Source organism: Amblyomma maculatum, chromosome 7 (assembly GCF_055883805.1).
Source record: "Amblyomma maculatum isolate TAMU_Amacu chromosome 7, ASM5588380v1, whole genome shotgun sequence".
Lineage (NCBI taxonomy): Eukaryota > Metazoa > Arthropoda > Arachnida > Ixodida > Ixodidae > Amblyomma > Amblyomma maculatum.
This window is the reverse complement of record NC_139350.1, coordinates 80190782-80208891: the sequence shown is the minus strand read 5'-3', so window position 1 is coordinate 80208891 and position 18110 is coordinate 80190782. Positions and strand designations below refer to the sequence as shown.

The 18110-nt window shown below is 47.2% G+C and overlaps 1 pseudogene; it reads right to left on the bottom strand.

The window, feature by feature from the left end:
* Positions 1-4291: 4291 nt before the first annotated feature.
* Positions 4292-12725, bottom strand: LOC146183727 (uncharacterized; annotated as a pseudogene).
* Positions 12726-18110: the final 5385 nt, after the last annotated feature.

Sequence of the window (18110 nt, the reverse complement as noted above, 5' to 3'; positions counted from 1 at the left end):
GATTGCTTCACCCACAAGCCTCCCATTTGATCCTCGTTCCGCTTTCCCAATCCTGTTATCTATGGTAAGCAAACGTGCACATTCCCTCATTACCCCGTGCACTTACGCGTGCCCTCATAACCTAACGAGAATGGAGAAGGTGTCCTTTACAATGATTAGGGCTGGGAATGCACTTACCCAGTAATTGACCTGCCGATTGGCTTCGGAAGAAGATGAATGAGTGGCCGTGAGACGAGGCACATTCGTGTGCCGAGACGAGCACATGCCCGAAGTGTCCAAGGCCGCTGTAGAGCCGCATCTTCGCCACCTTTTATATACCTGCCCAAGAATGCAGCCTTCAAGAATAAGACGACTACAAGAAGTTGGACTGTCGGCCATAAAGGAGGAACATTTACACTTGTGGTTAGTGGATAATATTAAGAGCTCTAGCTTGTTCCTGTTACTTGAAGAAAATAGACTGAATGAAATCCTTAAGGTTAAAAGACAGCCTGATTCTATTCCACATGGCAACCCTTCAAATAAAAAAGAGTGTCTTCCTATCTGAAAACGGAAAGATGAGACCTCAGCGGCCTATAAAGCACCACATACGGCGAATGAAGGAAATCGTGTAATATATGATAAGATTGCTGAGGCCCCACAAGCCGTGAAAAAAACAGGGAGACAAAATGCGCTGTTCACGTCTGCTTAAGAACAGTCGTCTAAGTACTGTTCCGGTTGAAAACCGCAACACCCAGATGTGAGCAAGTGCAGCCTTTACCTAGAGTACACAAGGCCGTTCCAGTAATGCATTTCATCATTACGCCGCCACTCGACTACCTAAAAACTTATCTAAAAGGTTTCGTTTTTCGGCAAAAGCTCTAGAAGAAGAATTTGTGGCCATAGGTGTTCAATATATAATTTGTAATCAATCACATTAGAGTACTGCTCTTAACTATGATCCCAATAATGGCGGTAAGTTTATTTTTTGCACCACTGTCCCTGTGGCTGTACCATGCCTGCGACACTGAAGGACATGATTTCATGACTTGATGGTTTTAACATTCCCCTGTTGAAAAAGCGAAAAATATCCCGGAGGTTTCATCCAACATAAAAATCGTTACAATGAAAGTAACCGACGCTCGGCTACTTAGCCGGAGTACCCTCTATCTAACGGAGTAACTCTCATGTGCTTGGGCACGCTTGCGGATTCTTCCTCGGTGAAGTAGGCGGCACTGACGGTGGCGCCGGCTTGGTCGCCACGTCCAAATTTATTACCCTGTTGAACACAATCATTTTACCCTGTGCAGGCTTCCCGTTGTGCGGGCATTCCAGCGGGGAGGTCATCTACGAACTTCTTCATCCACTCTGCGAGCAGCAACTGCAGCTGGAGATCCGATAATCGGTTTGCCTCAGTCTCTTTGAGCTGCTCATACTGCCTGATGAGTTCGTGAAGCCTCTTCAGAATGTTGATGGCTTCCCGTACCTTTGCTGGTGCCTGTTGCACGAAATATGCGTCATCTTTCAAGACCCGCGGTAGACCGAGGCAAAGGTCGAGAACATGTAGTTGCTGTGAACGCTAGCGATGTACTCGTCAGTCATCATTGCGTGCTCTTCTGCCGGGTGCGGAAGGATGTGACCATGTCGGGCTGGAAAGTTTGCGGCCGTTGGTCGAAGAGCTGATGAAGTGGTGTCGCAGGGTAGCGCGAGCAGCTGTAAGGACTGACGGCACACAGCTGACGGACTGACCGGCCGCAGGTACCAAAATCAACCACAGCTGTCTTTTTCTTTCCTCAGTGCGTCCGCATTGCACATGTAAAACATAGAGGGCGCTACTGAACAGTCCATTTCGTAAATTATGTTTAGGCTACAAAAACACTTATAGTTCTGAATTTCAGTGACCGTAAAATTTAACTCAAGCCAGATTTATAAGTTTCCCATATCTGTATATAAATTCAGTTCGTTAAGAAAGTGAGACTTCATCGTATTCAGATATGTGGCGCAAATAAACACAAACACAGGAGAAGATACACAGCACACGCGCAACACGTGTTTGTGTTTATTTGCGCCACATATCTGAATACGATGATGCACCAACTTGCCCCTCAAGCCGTTATTTTAAAGCGAGACTTGTTTACTTCCATTGCCATCTTCCTAGAAGGCGGAAGTTTCTGAGGCTATGGCAGAGGAGTGCATACCACAGGAGCTCAGCGCTGTCCTTGCACGATGATGATGATAGGTTAATGGGTAATGTGTGACCTTGAGACGCGGCACATTTGTGTGCAGAGTCGTGGTGGAATAACGGCAACTACCAGTCACAAATATGCAGAGTTATTCACACATAGGGAATACGTACCAGACCACCTGGACTTGTTTGTAAAGGAGCTGTATGCTATCCGCGATGCGATGGAGGCTATAAATGCCATACCGTCTTAAAAAGCTCATCAGCGTTACTGAAACCCTAAGCATTTCCCAGGAGATACATACTATTAAAAAGAAATAAAAAAACGATTTTGGGTACGTGGGATACAAGAAAAAAGTAGTAACGTGGATAATAAAAAAAACGAATAAGCTTACACATCAAGCTCCTAACACGAAAACCTCACCCACAAGCCTCCCATTAATTCCTTGTTCCGCACTTTCACAATCTTGGTATCTATTGTGAGGAAAAGTGCGCGTGCCATCATTCCCACGTGCAATTGCGCGTTCCCTCATAACTTAACGAGAAGCAAGGGGGTGTCTCTGACAATGATTAGAGCTGGGGCGGAACTTACCCAGTAGTTGACCTCCCGACGGGGCTCTGAAAAAGATGCAGTGCAGAGCCCATGTCCTACGTGTCCAAAGCCAGATGCCGTGGTGCATCTTCGCCACCTTTTATGGACATGCCCAGGAATGCAGCCGTCAAGAATAAAACCGCTACAAGAAGTTGGACGAGGCTATAAAGGGGGAACATATACACGTGTACGTGGTTAGTGGATAATATTAAGAGCTCTAGCTTGTCTTGTTACTGGAAGAAAATATGCTGAATGACTTCCATTAACTTAGAAGACAGCTTGATTGTATACCACTTGGCAAGCTTTCGAAAAAAAAAGATTCTCTTCCTATCTAAAAACGGCTAGATGAGACCTCAGCGGCCTATAGAGCAACAAATGCGGCGAATGAAGGAAATCGTGTAACATATGATAAGATTTCGGAGGCCCCACAAGCCCTGAAATAATAAGGGAGACAAAATGCGCTATTCACTTTTGCTTAAGAACAGTTGTTTAAGAACTGTTGCGGTTGAAATCAGCCGTACCCAGATGTGAGCCAGCGTGGCCTTTACCAGGACTGCACAAGACCGTTCAAGTAATGAATTTCATCATTACGCCTCCTCTCCTCTACCCAAAAACGTTTTATCAAGGTTTCCTTTTTCGGCGAAAGCACTAGAAGAAAAATTTGTGGGCTGCGGTGTTCAATATATAATTTGTAATCAATCATATTTGGTACAGTACGAAACTATAAGCACTACACTGGCGGTAAGTTTATTTTCTGCTGCGCTGCCCCTGTCGCTTTACCATGCCAGCGACACTGATGGACATGATTTCATGACTTGATGGTTTTACCTTTCCCCTGATGAAAAAGCGAAAAAAATTCCGGAGCCTACACCCTACGTAAAAAATATTTATAGTAAGTGAAAGTAACCGCTGCAGTCGCAAAATGGTTAAGACGCTCGGCTACTTAGCCGGAGTACCCAGCCTCGAACCCAACATGCGCGGCCAGGCCTCAAGCAATTTACTGTATATAGTGCCGTACTGTATACATCTATTTGTGTTTAACTTACCCTGTCCTTTCTCCATGTCGCTCTTCACTGTCATTTCCTGTACCGCCTTCTCACTATCCCTTTACTTCCACCGTCCCAGTTAGGGTGTTTCAGGTAGTAGATAAGGGGCGGGCAAACAGATTTCCTTCCTTTTTTGATATATAACAAATACCACAGACTACGTGGAAGGTTGTCGAATAAGATACGAACAAAGACGTGAGTAATCGTCAGGAAAGCCTTTTATTTCGAAGATCGTTAGAGTCAACTCATGATACGGCAGACTTTCGCAAGCGGCTGTGGTGGGGCGCCGTTTTATACGACGGCGTATCGTAAGATGCGTTGCGGACCTCTGATCGCCCGCAGTCTGCCGCAGAGGCGCATGACCGTAGCGAATTGCGTCACCACTCGTCTTGACTTGAAAGCTGCCGAGGGTTGCATGGTCAAGTCGGCGTCGGTCACGAAACGAACGTTTTTAGTCTCTTCCGTCTCCTGCTCATTGTAGGTGATCACCTCCTTCTACAGAGCCTCCTTGAGGCCCACCGTGGGTACACTCAAAAGCGCGTACTTGGTCTTTAGCATCCGGTTGAAAGCGTCCACAAGTTTGTTTTTCTAAATCAGGGACAGTCGAACTTACATATGCTTGGGCACGCTTGCGAATTCTTCCTCGGTCAAGTAGGCTGCGCTGACGGTGGAATCGGCTTGGTCGCCACGTCCCAAATTATTACCCTGCGGAGCACAATCATTTTACCCTGTAGCGGCTTCCAGTTGTTCGGGAATTGCAGCGGGGAGGTCATCTACGAAATTCTGCATGCACTCTGCGAGCAGCAACTGCAGCTGGAGATCCGATAATCGGTTTGCCTCAGTCTCTTTGAGCTGCTCATACTGCCTGATGAGTTCGTGAAGCCTCTTCAGAATGTTGATGGCTTCCCGTACCTTCGCTGGGGCCTGTTGCACGAAATATGCGTCATCTTTCAAGACCCGCGGTAGACCGAGGCAAAGGTCGAGAACATGTAGTTGCTGTGAACGCTAGCGATGTACTCGTCAGTCATCATTGCGTGCTCTTCTGCCGGGTGCGGAAGGATGTGACCATGTCGGGCTGGAAAGTTTGCGGCCGTTGGTCGAAGAGCTGATGAAGTGGTGTCGCAGGGTAGCGCGAGCAGCTGTAAGGACTGACGGCACACAGCTGACGGACTGACCGGCCGCAGGTACCAAAATCAACCACAGCTGTCTTTTTCTTTCCTCAGTGCGTCCGCATTGCACATGTAAAACATAGAGGGCGCTACTGAACAGTCCATTTCGTAAATTATGTTTAGGCTACAAAAACACTTATAGTTCTGAATTTCAGTGACCGTAAAATTTAACTCAAGCCAGATTTATAAGTTTCCCATATCTGTATATAAATTCAGTTCGTTAAGAAAGTGAGACTTCATCGTATTCAGATATGTGGCGCAAATAAACACAAACACAGGAGAAGATACACAGCACACGCGCAACACGTGTTTGTGTTTATTTGCGCCACATATCTGAATACGATGATGCACCAACTTGCCCCTCAAGCCGTTATTTTAAAGTGAGACTTGTTTACTTCCATTGCCATCTTCCTAGAAGGCGGAAGTTTCTGAGGCTATGGCAGAGGAGTGCATACCACAGGAGCTCAGCGCTGTCCTTGCACGATGATGATGATAGGTTAATGGGTAATGTGTGACCTTGAGACGCGGCACATTTGTGTGCAGAGTCGTGGTGGAATAACGGCAACTACCAGTCACAAATATGCAGAGTTATTCACACATAGGGAATACGTACCAGACCACCTGGACTTGTTTGTAAAGGAGCTGTATGCTATCCGCGATGCGATGGAGGCTATAAATGCCATACCGTCTTAAAAAGCTCATCAGCGTTACTGAAACCCTAAGCATTTCCCAGGAGATACATACTATTAAAAAGAAATAAAAAAACGATTTTGGGTACGTGGGATACAAGAAAAAAGTAATAACGTGGATAATAAAAAAAACGAATAAGCTTACACATCAAGCTCCTAACACGAAAACCTCACCCACAAGCCTCCCATTAATTCCTTGTTCCGCACTTTCACAATCTTGGTATCTATTGTGAGGAAAAGTGCGCGTGCCATCATTCCCACGTGCAATTGCGCGTTCCCTCATAACTTAACGAGAAGCAAGGGGGTGTCTCTGACAATGATTAGAGCTGGGGCGGAACTTACCCAGTAGTTGACCTCCCGACGGGGCTCTGAAAAAGATGCAGTGCAGAGCCCATGTCCTACGTGTCCAAAGCCAGATGCCGTGGTGCATCTTCGCCACCTTTTATGGACATGCCCAGGAATGCAGCCGTCAAGAATAAAACCGCTACAAGAAGTTGGACGAGGCTATAAAGGGGGAACATATACACGTGTACGTGGTTAGTGGATAATATTAAGAGCTCTAGCTTGTCTTGTTACTGGAAGAAAATATGCTGAATGACTTCCATTAACTTAGAAGACAGCTTGATTGTATACCACTTGGCAAGCTTTCGAAAAAAAAAGATTCTCTTCCTATCTAAAAACGGCTAGATGAGACCTCAGCGGCCTATAGAGCAACAAATGCGGCGAATGAAGGAAATCGTGTAACATATGATAAGATTTCGGAGGCCCCACAAGCCCTGAAATAATAAGGGAGACAAAATGCGCTATTCACTTTTGCTTAAGAACAGTTGTTTAAGAACTGTTGCGGTTGAAATCAGCCGTACCCAGATGTGAGCCAGCGTGGCCTTTACCAGGACTGCACAAGACCGTTCAAGTAATGAATTTCATCATTACGCCTCCTCTCCTCTACCCAAAAACGTTTTATCAAGGTTTCCTTTTTCGGCGAAAGCACTAGAAGAAAAATTTGTGGGCTGCGGTGTTCAATATATAATTTGTAATCAATCATATTTGGTACAGTACGAAACTATAAGCACTACACTGGCGGTAAGTTTATTTTCTGCTGCGCTGCCCCTGTCGCTTTACCATGCCAGCGACACTGATGGACATGATTTCATGACTTGATGGTTTTACCTTTCCCCTGATGAAAAAGCGAAAAAAATTCCGGAGCCTACACCCTACGTAAAAAATATTTATAGTAAGTGAAAGTAACCGCTGCAGTCGCAAAATGGTTAAGACGCTCGGCTACTTAGCCGGAGTACCCAGCCTCGATCCCAACATGCGCGGCCAGGCCTCAAGCAATTTACTGTATATAGTGCCGTACTGTATACATCTATTTGTGTTTAACTTACCCTGTCCTTTCTCCATGTCGCTCTTCACTGTCATTTCCTGTACCGCCTTCTCACTATCCCTTTACTTCCACCGTCCCAGTTAGGGTGTTTCAGGTAGTAGATAAGGGGCGGGCAAACAGATTTCCTTCCTTTTTTGATATATAACAAATACCACAGACTACGTGGAAGGTTGTCGAATAAGATACGAACAAAGACGTGAGTAATCGTCAGGAAAGCCTTTTATTTCGAAGATCGTTAGAGTCAACTCATGATACGGCAGACTTTCGCAAGCGGCTGTGGTGGGGCGCCGTTTTATACGACGGCGTATCGTAAGATGCGTTGCGGACCTCTGATCGCCCGCAGTCTGCCGCAGAGGCGCATGACCGTAGCGAATTGCGTCACCACTCGTCTTGACTTGAAAGCTGCCGAGGGTCGCATGGTCAAGTCGGCGTCGGTCACGAAACGAACGTTTTTAGTCTCTTCCGTCTCCTGCTCATTGTAGGAGATCACCTCCTTCCACAGAGCCTCCTTGAGGCCCACCGTGGGTACACTCAAAAGCGCGTACTTGGTCTTTAGCATCCGGTTGAAAGCGTCCACAAGTTTGTTTTTCTAAATCAGGGACAGTCGAACTTACATATGCTTGGGCACGCTTGCGAATTCTTCCTCGGTCAAGTAGGCTGCGCTGACGGTGGAATCGGCTTGGTCGCCACGTCCCAAATTATTACCCTGCGGAGCACAATCATTTTACCCTGTAGCGGCTTCCAGTTGTTCGGGAATTGAAGCGGGGAGGTCATCTACGAAATTCTGCATGCACTCTGCGAGCAGCAACTGCAGCTGGAGATCCGATAATAGTTTAGCCTCAGTCTCTTTGAGCTGCTCATACTGCGCGATGAGTTGGTGACACCTCTTCTGAATCTTGATGGCTTCCCGTGCCTTCGCTTGGGCCTGTTGCACGAAATATGCGTCGTCTTTCAATACCCGCGACAGACCGATGCAAAGGTCGTGAACATGTAGTTGCTTGTGAAGGCCAGCGATGTACTCGTAAGTCATCATTGCGTGCTCTGCTGTAGGGTGAAGAACGATGTGACGATATCGGGCTGGAAAGTTTACGGCCATTGGTCGAAGGGCTGACGAAGTGGTTTCGAAGGGGAGCGAGAGCAGCTGCAGGGACTGACGGCAGACAGATGACGGACTGACCTGCTCCAGGTACTAAAATCAACCACAAATGTCGTTTTCTTTCCTCAGTGCGAACGCATTGCACGTGAAAAAATAGAGGGCTCTACTAAACCGTCCATTTCGTAAATTATGTTTAGCCTACAAAAACACTTACAATTATAAATTTCAGTGATTATAAAATTTAACTCAAGCCACGTTTATTTGTTGGCCATATCAGCACATAAACTGAGTCACAATTACGCACCACAGTGTTTCTTCACAAGGATGCGCATTGGGCGTTCCGTGCTTCCATGAACCACAGACGGACACTGGAAGTGGAAGGGCGTTTATTTAAGCCGAACAACCGGCTTATATAGCCTGACCAGGAGAGGGGGAAGGGGGGAAAGAAGGAACGAGGGGAAAGGTGGAAGGCATTCTGGCTGGCGTTCGCCAAAGGCGGAACTATAATGCGGAACGTTTTCCAACATTTATCTTCCCTTAATAAGGAAGTTGCTGAACTGGCTTCTTTTGGCGCGTGGAACGTCGAAGTGTCGGCGTCGTACACGATGACTGCGTCGCTGCGGTTCCTGCTTGCTGTTGATATAGACAGCTTTCGGCGTCTTGCGCCGCTGACGAATTCTCTGGTGGCGTTGAGGCTGGCTGTGGGGTATCTGCTCGAAGAACCGCGCACTCCTCTCCATTATCGTTGACTCCAGGCGTTGGTATACCAGCTTGCACAGCGCTTTCTTCCTCTGAGCTGTGATCCTGAGCATGTGGAGGAGGTGTGTGTCGAACCGCACCTGGTCGACGTGACGCCTGACCGGTCCGGCCGGTGCCTCTATGGTGACCATCCGTGACCCTCTTGTAGACTGGACTGTTCCAGGCCGCCATTTTTCTCCAACGCCAAAGTTGCGCGCATACACTGCAGCTCCAGGAAAAGGTGGTGACCATTCATGTGGTTCAGAGACTGAACCTGTAGGGACGGGTGGAAAGCCTGTATCTAGGCGAGAGAGCAGACGATAACCAAGAAGCGCCTCTGACGGAGACTTGCCCGAGATGTTAGGTGTCCTTCTGTAATCAAAGAGCAGTCTGAATATGTGGATATCTAATCTTCCAGCCCCCATCTTTTTGAGGCTATCCTTAATCGTTCTGACTGCTCTTTCCGCCAACCCATTTGACGATGGGTGATACACAGTCGTTCGCAGATGAGTTATATTATTCTTTTTCATGAAAGTGTCAAATTCAAGACTGGTGAACTGAGTCGTCCCGTTATCAGATACTACAGTCTTTGGGATTCGAAACCTGCTGAATATCTCGCACAAAGAGTTCACTGTCGCAGTAGCATTAGCTTCCTTTTCATGGGAACTGCCTCAATCCACTTACTGTATGCATCAACTACAACAAGAATCGTGCTTCCCGCTAATGACCCTGCGAAATCTACATGTATCCTGGACCGTGGTTCTAGAGCAGTAGGCCAGCTTTCTGGTAGTGCTGCGGCTGGCATGGGCAAGTCTGACACAGTTTTGACATGTTGCTGATAGTCGTTCTATGTCGTGGTCCAATCCTAGCCAAAATGATGATCTGCCAACTGCTTTCATCGCTGTAGACCCCTGATGTGTTTCGTGCTGCAGGTGTAGAATACGATCACGCGCTTCCTTTGGCACTATTACACGGTGCCCCCAGTACACCAGCCCGTGGGCCAAAGACAGCCCTTTGTCGTCTGTCAAAAAATGGAATAACGCTCTCATCAGCTATACATCTTGCCGTCGACGACCAGCCATCCTTTGTCAACTGCGCAGCCCTTTTTAGTTGCTTGTCATCCGCAGTTAATTTCTTCAGTTCATCAAGGGACACCGTTCCGTCATCGAGTCCTTTTAGAGCGAGAATGTAATCAGGGGGATCTTCTGATTGCAACTCTGTCGTACGTTGTGGCACTCGACTCAGGGCGTCGGCACGCAGAAGTTGCTTACCCGGCGAGTACTGGAACTTTTAACGGAAACCACCCAGGAACAGAGACGAACGTTGTATGCGCGTGGCTGCCAGCGATGGGGTCGGTTGATCAGCTCTCGGCAATCACAGGAGAGGCTGGTAATCAGTAACAAGTGTGAACTCTCGACCTACAAGAAAATCCCGGAACTTCGTTACGAAAATACTAGGGCAAGGGCGTTGCGTTCGAGTTGCGAGTAATTTCGTTCAGCCTTTGTTAAGGTTCGCGAACGGAAGCCTATGGGCTTGTTCACCTTGCCATACGTGTGGAACAGCGCGGCTCCAATCCCATGTTGTGAAGCGTCACACTAACTTGAGGGCTGCAGCCGGATTGAAATGGGCAAGTACCCCAGCCCGACGCAGGCCTTGTTTAGCTTGCATAAAGGCCGCCTCCTGTTCAGGTTCCCATACCCATTGTGCGTTCTTTTCTAGCAGCTTGTACAGCGGTGCAAGGACAGATGATAAATTTGGCATGAACTTGGCTTAAAATGTGATCATGCCCAAAACTGCGCGCAGCTCCTGCACATTTTACGGACTAGGAGCTTGCATAATTGCTTCAATATGCTGTTCTGTCGGATGTAAGCCCTCACGGTCAATTCGGTGACCCAAGTAGGAAACCGATGCCTGGCGAAATTTGCATTTGTCCAGTCTGAGTTTGACCCCGTGGAACACAAGTCTTAATGTATCAGTCTCGCCATGTTTTTGCAATACCAGAATATCGTCGAGGTATGCCTGTACACCTGGTATGCCTTGCAATATCGTGTCTATTTTCCGTTCGAAAATGGCAGGCGCGGAAGCTATACAGAAAGGCAAGCGGTTGTTGCAGAACAACCCACGGTGCGTATTGATAACGCACAGTTTCTTGGACTCGTCATCGAGAGGGATCTGATTATAGGCGTCACGAAGGTCGAGAGTGCTTAATTGTTCGCCACCATTCAAAGCTACAAAAATGTCATCAATAACAGGTAGCGGGTACTGTTCCAGCTCGCATGTAGAGTTCAGAGTTACTTTGAAATCAGCACAGATTCTAACACTGCCATCCATTTTGAATACCGGCACAATCGGTGTAGCCCACTCTGCGTGCGTTACTGGGGACAATACTCCGATAGTTTCAAGCCTTTCAATCTCTTTGGATACCTTGTCGCGCCATGCAAATAGAAGAGAACAGGCCTTACAGAATTTTGGTGTGGCTCCTTCTTTCAGTTGCAGATGCACTGGTGGTCCGTCTATCCGAGCCAATTCTGTGCTGAAAACATCTTGGAAGTCCGAGAGCCCATCGTCCATCATTGATGTGCAGTTCTTCCCTAAGCTCTCCGCCAGCTTCGCCCCGACGTTGAGGACTGACGACCCTGCGTTGCTAAACTTTGATATCAAGTCGCGTCCGCAGAGACGTGGTCCTGGGCAATCAAAGACAATTAATGAGCCCTCGACGCTGGTCCCCTTGTACGAAACAAGCATATCCAACTGCCCCAGCACTGGTAAGGTTCTTAGGTAACAGGAAAGTTTGATGTGGCGCGTCTACAATGGTGGCCACAGTTTCTTGTGCTGCTCAAAAACTTGCCTAGGCAGAACACACACAGCCGAACCAGTATCGACGTTTATCTCTATATGGCTGTCACCCCACGTCAACGTTCGGCGAATCGGAGGTCCCAATTGAGCTTTCCGAGACGACACTACAGTCCAGATGTGCATGCTGTCGGCCGCGTCATTCAAACTCTCCTCTGTTACATTTAAAGCTTGGCTTGACCTGCTCCGAGCATAGTTATTCCGGCGTTTCTTGCTGACGTCGCTAAGACATTTTTTTTGCAAAGTGCCCGCACCTGCCGCAGAGGTAGCATCGAGCGTTCGTCCAGCCACACGCGTTTCCGTTGTGTTTAGTGCTTCCGCACCGTCCACACTCTAATACCGGCTCGTCGAAGCTCTGTTGACGCGCGCTTATCTTCATTACAGCTGCCCAGTCCGAAGAGATCGCGTTGGCACCCTGATCTGCTGCCTCAGAGCTGAACGCTATCGCTTCAGCTTCCTGCAGGATGAGGTCTGTTTTGGTCAAAAGCTGCTTTTGCAGGGCACTTGACCGGACGCCGCATACTATCTTGTCGCGAAGCATTCTATCGAGCATGCTCCCGAAGTTACAGCTCTCCGCTATTTGGCGAATTTCGACAATGAAGGTATGAACAGACTCACCTTCCAGCTGGCGCCGGTTGGAAAAGCGAAAACTCCGTTATTTCGTGGCGTTTTGGGTCAAAGTACGAACTTAGAACTTCGATTACTTTTTCGTACTTCATCGCATTTGGCTTCTTCGGTGCAACTTTTCCTTAAAGCGCTTGGAATGTGCGTGTGCTATACGCAGAGATGAGCAACGCCCTTTCCTTCATTGAATCTTCGATTCCACTTGCTTCGAAGTAGGCTTCAACCTTCGTCAGATATGCCCTCCAGTTGTCCCCGCGTCATACTCCGGAAGCTGGTGATGTGCTATGATTGAACTGGTTGCATCCAGCGTCTCAGTCTTGACCGTTGTTTCAGGTTGGTTCTCGTCGTGGGTTTGCATTAGGCTCGTCGCCATTGTTACATCGCAGGTACGCGCATTGCGCGTTCCTTGCTTCCATGAACCACAGACGGATGCTCGAAGTAGAAAGGTGTATATTCATGCCGAACAACTGGCTTATATAGCCTGACCGGAAGAGAGGGGGAAGGGGTGAAAGAAGGAACGAGGGGAAAGGTGGAAGGCATTTTGGCTGGCGTTCGCCAAAGGCGGAACTATAATACAGAACGTTTTACAACATAGTCCATTTCGTAAATTATGTTAAGCCTACAAAAACACTAACAGTTATGAATTTGAGCGACCATAAAATTTACCTCAAGCCACGTTTATTTGTTGCCCATATCAGTACATAGAGTGCGTTAAGATAATGAGACTTGTTTAACTCCATCGCCATCTTCCTAAAGGGCGGAAATGCCTGAGGCTATGGCAGACGAGTGCAGACCACAGCAGCTCAGCACTCTCCTTGCACGATGATGACGATACGTTGCTGGGTAATGTGTGGCCTTGAAACGCGGCACCTTCATGTGCTAAGTTGTGGAGGAAGAACAGCAACTACTAGCCCCAAACATGAATTGTTATTCATACATAGGGAATACGTAACGAACCACATGGACTCGCTTGCAATGGAGCTGTATGCTATCCACGATGCGATGGAGGTTGTAAATGCCATAACATCTATAATTGAAGGTCACATTTACACCGATTCTCTAGCGGCTGTTAAAAAGCTCATCAGCATTACAAAACCCCTAAGCATTTCCCAGGAGATACATGCTCGAAATTCAGAAACAAAAAAAACGCGTTCGGCTACATTGGATACAAGAAGGCAGTAATAACATGTGTCATAAAAAACTGATACGCTTGCACACCAAACCCCTACCACGATTGCTTGATTGCTTCACCCACAAGCCTCCCATTTGATCCTCGTTCCGCTTTCCCAATCCTGTTATCTATGGTAAGCAAACGTGCACATTCCCCCATTACCCCGTGCACTTACGCGTGCCCTCATAACCTAACGAGAACGGAGAAGGTGTCCTTTACAATGATTAGGGCTGGGAATGCACTTACCCAGTAATTGACCTGCCGATTGGCTTCGGAAGAAGATGAATGTGTGGCAGTGAGACGAGGCACATTCGTGTGCCGAGACGAGCACATGCCCGAAGTGTCCAAGGCCGCTGTAGAGCCGCATCTTCGCCACCTTTTATATACCTGTCCAAGAATGCAGCCTTCAAGAATAAGACGACTACAAGAAGTTGGACTGTCGGCTATAAAGGAGGAACATTTACACTTGTGGTTAGTGGATAATATTAAGAGCTCTAGCTTGTTCCTGTTACTTGAAGAAAATAGACTGAATGAAATCCTTAAGGTTAAAAGACAGCCTAATGCTATTCCACATGGCAACCCTTCAAATAAAAAAGATTGTCTTCCTATCTGAAAACGGCAAGATGATACCTCAGCGGCCTATAAAGCACCACATACAGCGAATGAAGGAAATCGTGTAATATATGATAAGATTGCGGAGGCCCCACAAGCCGTGAAAAAAACAGGCAGACAAAATGCGCTGTTCACGTCTGCTTAAGAACAGTTGTCTAAGTACTGTTCCGGTTGAAAACCGCAACACCCAGATGTGAGCAAGTGCAGTCTTTACCTAGAGTACACAAGGCCGTTCCAGTAATGCATTTCATCATTACGCCGCCACTCGACTACCTAAAAACTTATCTAAAAGGTTTCGTTTTTCGGCAAAAGCTCTAGAAGAAGAATTTGTGGCCATAAGTGTTCAATATATAATTTGTAATCAATCACATTAGAGTACTGCTCTTCACTATGATCCCAATAATGGCGGTAAGTTTATTTTTTACACCACTGTCCCTGTGGCTGTACCATGCCTGCGACCCTGAAGGACATGATTTCATGACTTGATGGTTTTTACATTCCCCTGTTGAAAAAGCGAAAAATATCCCGGAGGTTTCATCCAACATAAAAATCGTTACAATGAAAGTAACCGACGCTCGGCTACTTAGCCGGAGTACCCTCTATCTAACGGAGTAACTCTCATGTGCTTGGGCACGCTTGCGGATTCTTCCTCGGTGAAGTAGGCGGTACTGACGGTGGCGCCGGCTTGGTCGCCACGTCCAAATTTATTACCTTGTTGAGCACAATCATTTTACCCTGTACAGGCTTCCCGTTGTGCGGGCATTCCAGCGGGGAGGTCATCTACGAACTTCTTCATCCACTCTGCGAGCAGCAACTGCAGCTGGAGATCCGATAATCGGTTTGCCTCAGTCTCTTTGAGCTGCTCATACTGCCTGATGAGTTCGTGAAGCCTCTTCAGAATGTTGATGGCTTCCCGTACCTTCGCTGGGGCCTGTTGCACGAAATATGCGTCATCTTTCAAGACCCGCGGTAGACCGAGGCAAAGGTCGAGAACATGTAGTTGCTGTGAACGCTAGCGATGTACTCGTCAGTCATCATTGCGTGCTCTTCTGCCGGGTGCGGAACGATGTGACCATGTCGGGCTGGAAAGTTTGCGGCCGTTGGTCGAAGAGCTGATGAAGTGGTGTCGCAGGGTAGCGCGAGCAGCTGTAAGGACTGACGGCACACAGCTGACGGACTGACCGGCTGCAGGTACCAAAGTCAACCACAGCTGTCTTTTTCTTTCCTCAGTGCGTCCCCATTGCACACGTAAAACATAGAGGGCGCTACTGAACAGTCCATTTCGTAAATTATGTTTAGGCTACAAAAACACTTATAGTTCTGAATTTCAGTGGCCGTAAAATTTAACTCAAGCCAGATTTATAAGTTGCCCATATCTGTATATAAATTCAGTTCGTTAAGAAAGTGAGACTTCATCGTATTCAGATATGTGGCGCAAATAAACACAAACACAGGAGAAGATACACAGCACACGCGCAACACGTGTTTGTGTTTATTTGCGCCACATATCTGAATACGATGATGCACGAACTTGCCCCTCAAGCCGTTATTTTAAAGTGAGACTTGTTTACTTCCATTGCCATCTTCCCAGAAGGCGGAAGTTTCTGAGGCTATGGCAGAGGAGTGCATACCAAAGGAGCTCAGCGCTGTCCTTGCACGATGATGATGATAGGTTAATGGGTAATGTGTGACCTTGAGACGCGGCACATTTGTGTGCAGAGTCGTGGTGGAATAACGGCAACTACCAGTCACAAATATGCAGAGTTATTCACACATAGGGAATACGTACCAGACCACCTGGACTTGTTTGTAAAGGAGCTGTAGGCTATCCGCGATGCGATTGAGGCTATAAATGCCATACAGTCTTAAAAAGCTCATCAGCGTTACTGAAACCCTAAGCATTTCCCAGGAGATACATACTATTGAAAAGAAATAAAAAAACGATTTTGGGTACGTGGGATACAAGAAAAAAGTAGTAACGTGGATAATAAAAAAAACGAATAAGCTTACACATCAAGCTCCTAACACGAAAACCTCACCCACAAGCCTCCCATTAATTCCTTGTTCCGCACTTTCACAATCTTGGTATCTATTGTGAGGAAAAGTGCGCGTGCCATCATTCCCACGTGCAATTGCGCGTTCCCTCATAACTTAACGAGAAGCAAGGGGGTGTCTCTGACAATGATTAGAGCTCGGGCGGAACTTACCCAGTAGTTGACCTCCCGACGGGGCTCTGAAAACGATGCAGTGCAGAGCCTATGTCCTACGTGTCCAAAGCCAGATGCCGTGGTGCATCTTCGCCACCTTTTATGGACATGCCCAGGAATGCAGCCGTCAAGAATAAAACCGCTACAAGAAGTTGGACGAGGCTATAAAGGGGGAACATATACACGTGTACGTGGTTAGTGGATAATATTAAGAGCTCTAGCTTGTCCTGTTACTGGAAGAAAATATGCTGAATGACTTCCATTAACTTAGAAGACAGCTTGATTCTATACCACTTGGCAAGCTTTCGAAAAAAAAAGATTCTCTTCCTATCTTAAAACGTCTAGATGAGACCTCAGCGGCCTATAGAGCAACAAATGCGGCGAATGAAGGAAATCGTGTAACATATGATAAGATTTCGGAGGCCCCACAAGCCCTGAAATAATAAGGGAGACAAAATGCGCTATTCACTTTTGCTTAAGAACAGTTGTTTAAGAACTGTTGCGGTTGAAATCAGCCGTACCCAGATGTGAGCCAGCGTGGCCTTTACCAGGACTGCACAAGACCGTTCAAGTAATGAATTTCATCATTACGCCTCCTCTCCTCTACCCAAAAACGTTTTATCAAGGTTTCCTTTTTCGGCGAAAGCACTAGAAGAAAAATTTGTGGGCTGCGGTGTTCAATATATAATTTGTAATCAATCATATTTGGTACAGTACGAAACTATAAGCACTACACTGGCGGTAAGTTTATTTTCTGCAGCGCTGCCCCTGTCGCTTTACCATGCCAGCGACACTGATGGACATGATTTCATGACTTGATGGTTTTACCTTTCCCCTGATGAAAAAGCGAAAAAAATTCCGGAGCCTTCACCCTACGTAAAAGTATTTATAGTAAGTGAAAGTAACTGCTGCAGTCGCAAAATGGTTAAGACGCTCGGCTACTTAGCCGGAGTACCCAGCCTCGAACCCAACATGCGCGGCCAGGCCTCAAGCAATTTACTGTATATAGTGCCGTACTGTATACATCTATTTGTGTTTTACTTACCCTGTCCTTTCTCCATGTCGCTCTTCACTGTCATTTCCTGTACCGCCTTCTCACTATCCCTTTACTTCCGCCGTCCCAGTTAGGGTGTTTCAGGTAGTAGATAAGGGGCGGGCAAACAGATTTCCTTCCTTTTTTGATATATAACAAATACCACAGACTACGTGGAAGGTTGTCGAATAAGATACGAACAAAGACGTGAGTAATCGTCAGGAAAGCCTTTTATTTCGAAGATCGTTAGAGTCAACTCATGATACGGCAGACTTTCGCAAGCGGCTGTGGTGGGGCGCCGTTTTATACGACGGCGTATCGTAAGATGCGTTGCGGACCTCTGATCGCCCGCAGTCTGCCGCAGAGGCGCATGACCGTAGCGAATTGCGTCACCACTCGTCTTGACTTGAAAGCTGCCGAGGGTCGCATGGTCAAGTCGGCGTCGGTCACGAAACGAACGTTTTTAGTCTCTTCCGTCTCCTGCTCATTGTAGGTGATCACCTCCTTCCACAGAGCCTCCTTGAGGCCCACGGTGGGTACACTCAAAAGCGCGTACTTGGTCTTTAGCATCCGGTTGAAAGCGTCCACAAGTTTGTTTTTCTAATTCAGGGACAGTCGAACTTACATATTCTTGGGCACGCTTGCGAATTCTTCCTCGGTCAAGTAGGCCGCGCTGACGGTGGATTCGGCTTGGTCGCCACGTCCCAATTTATTACCCTGTGGAGCACAATCATT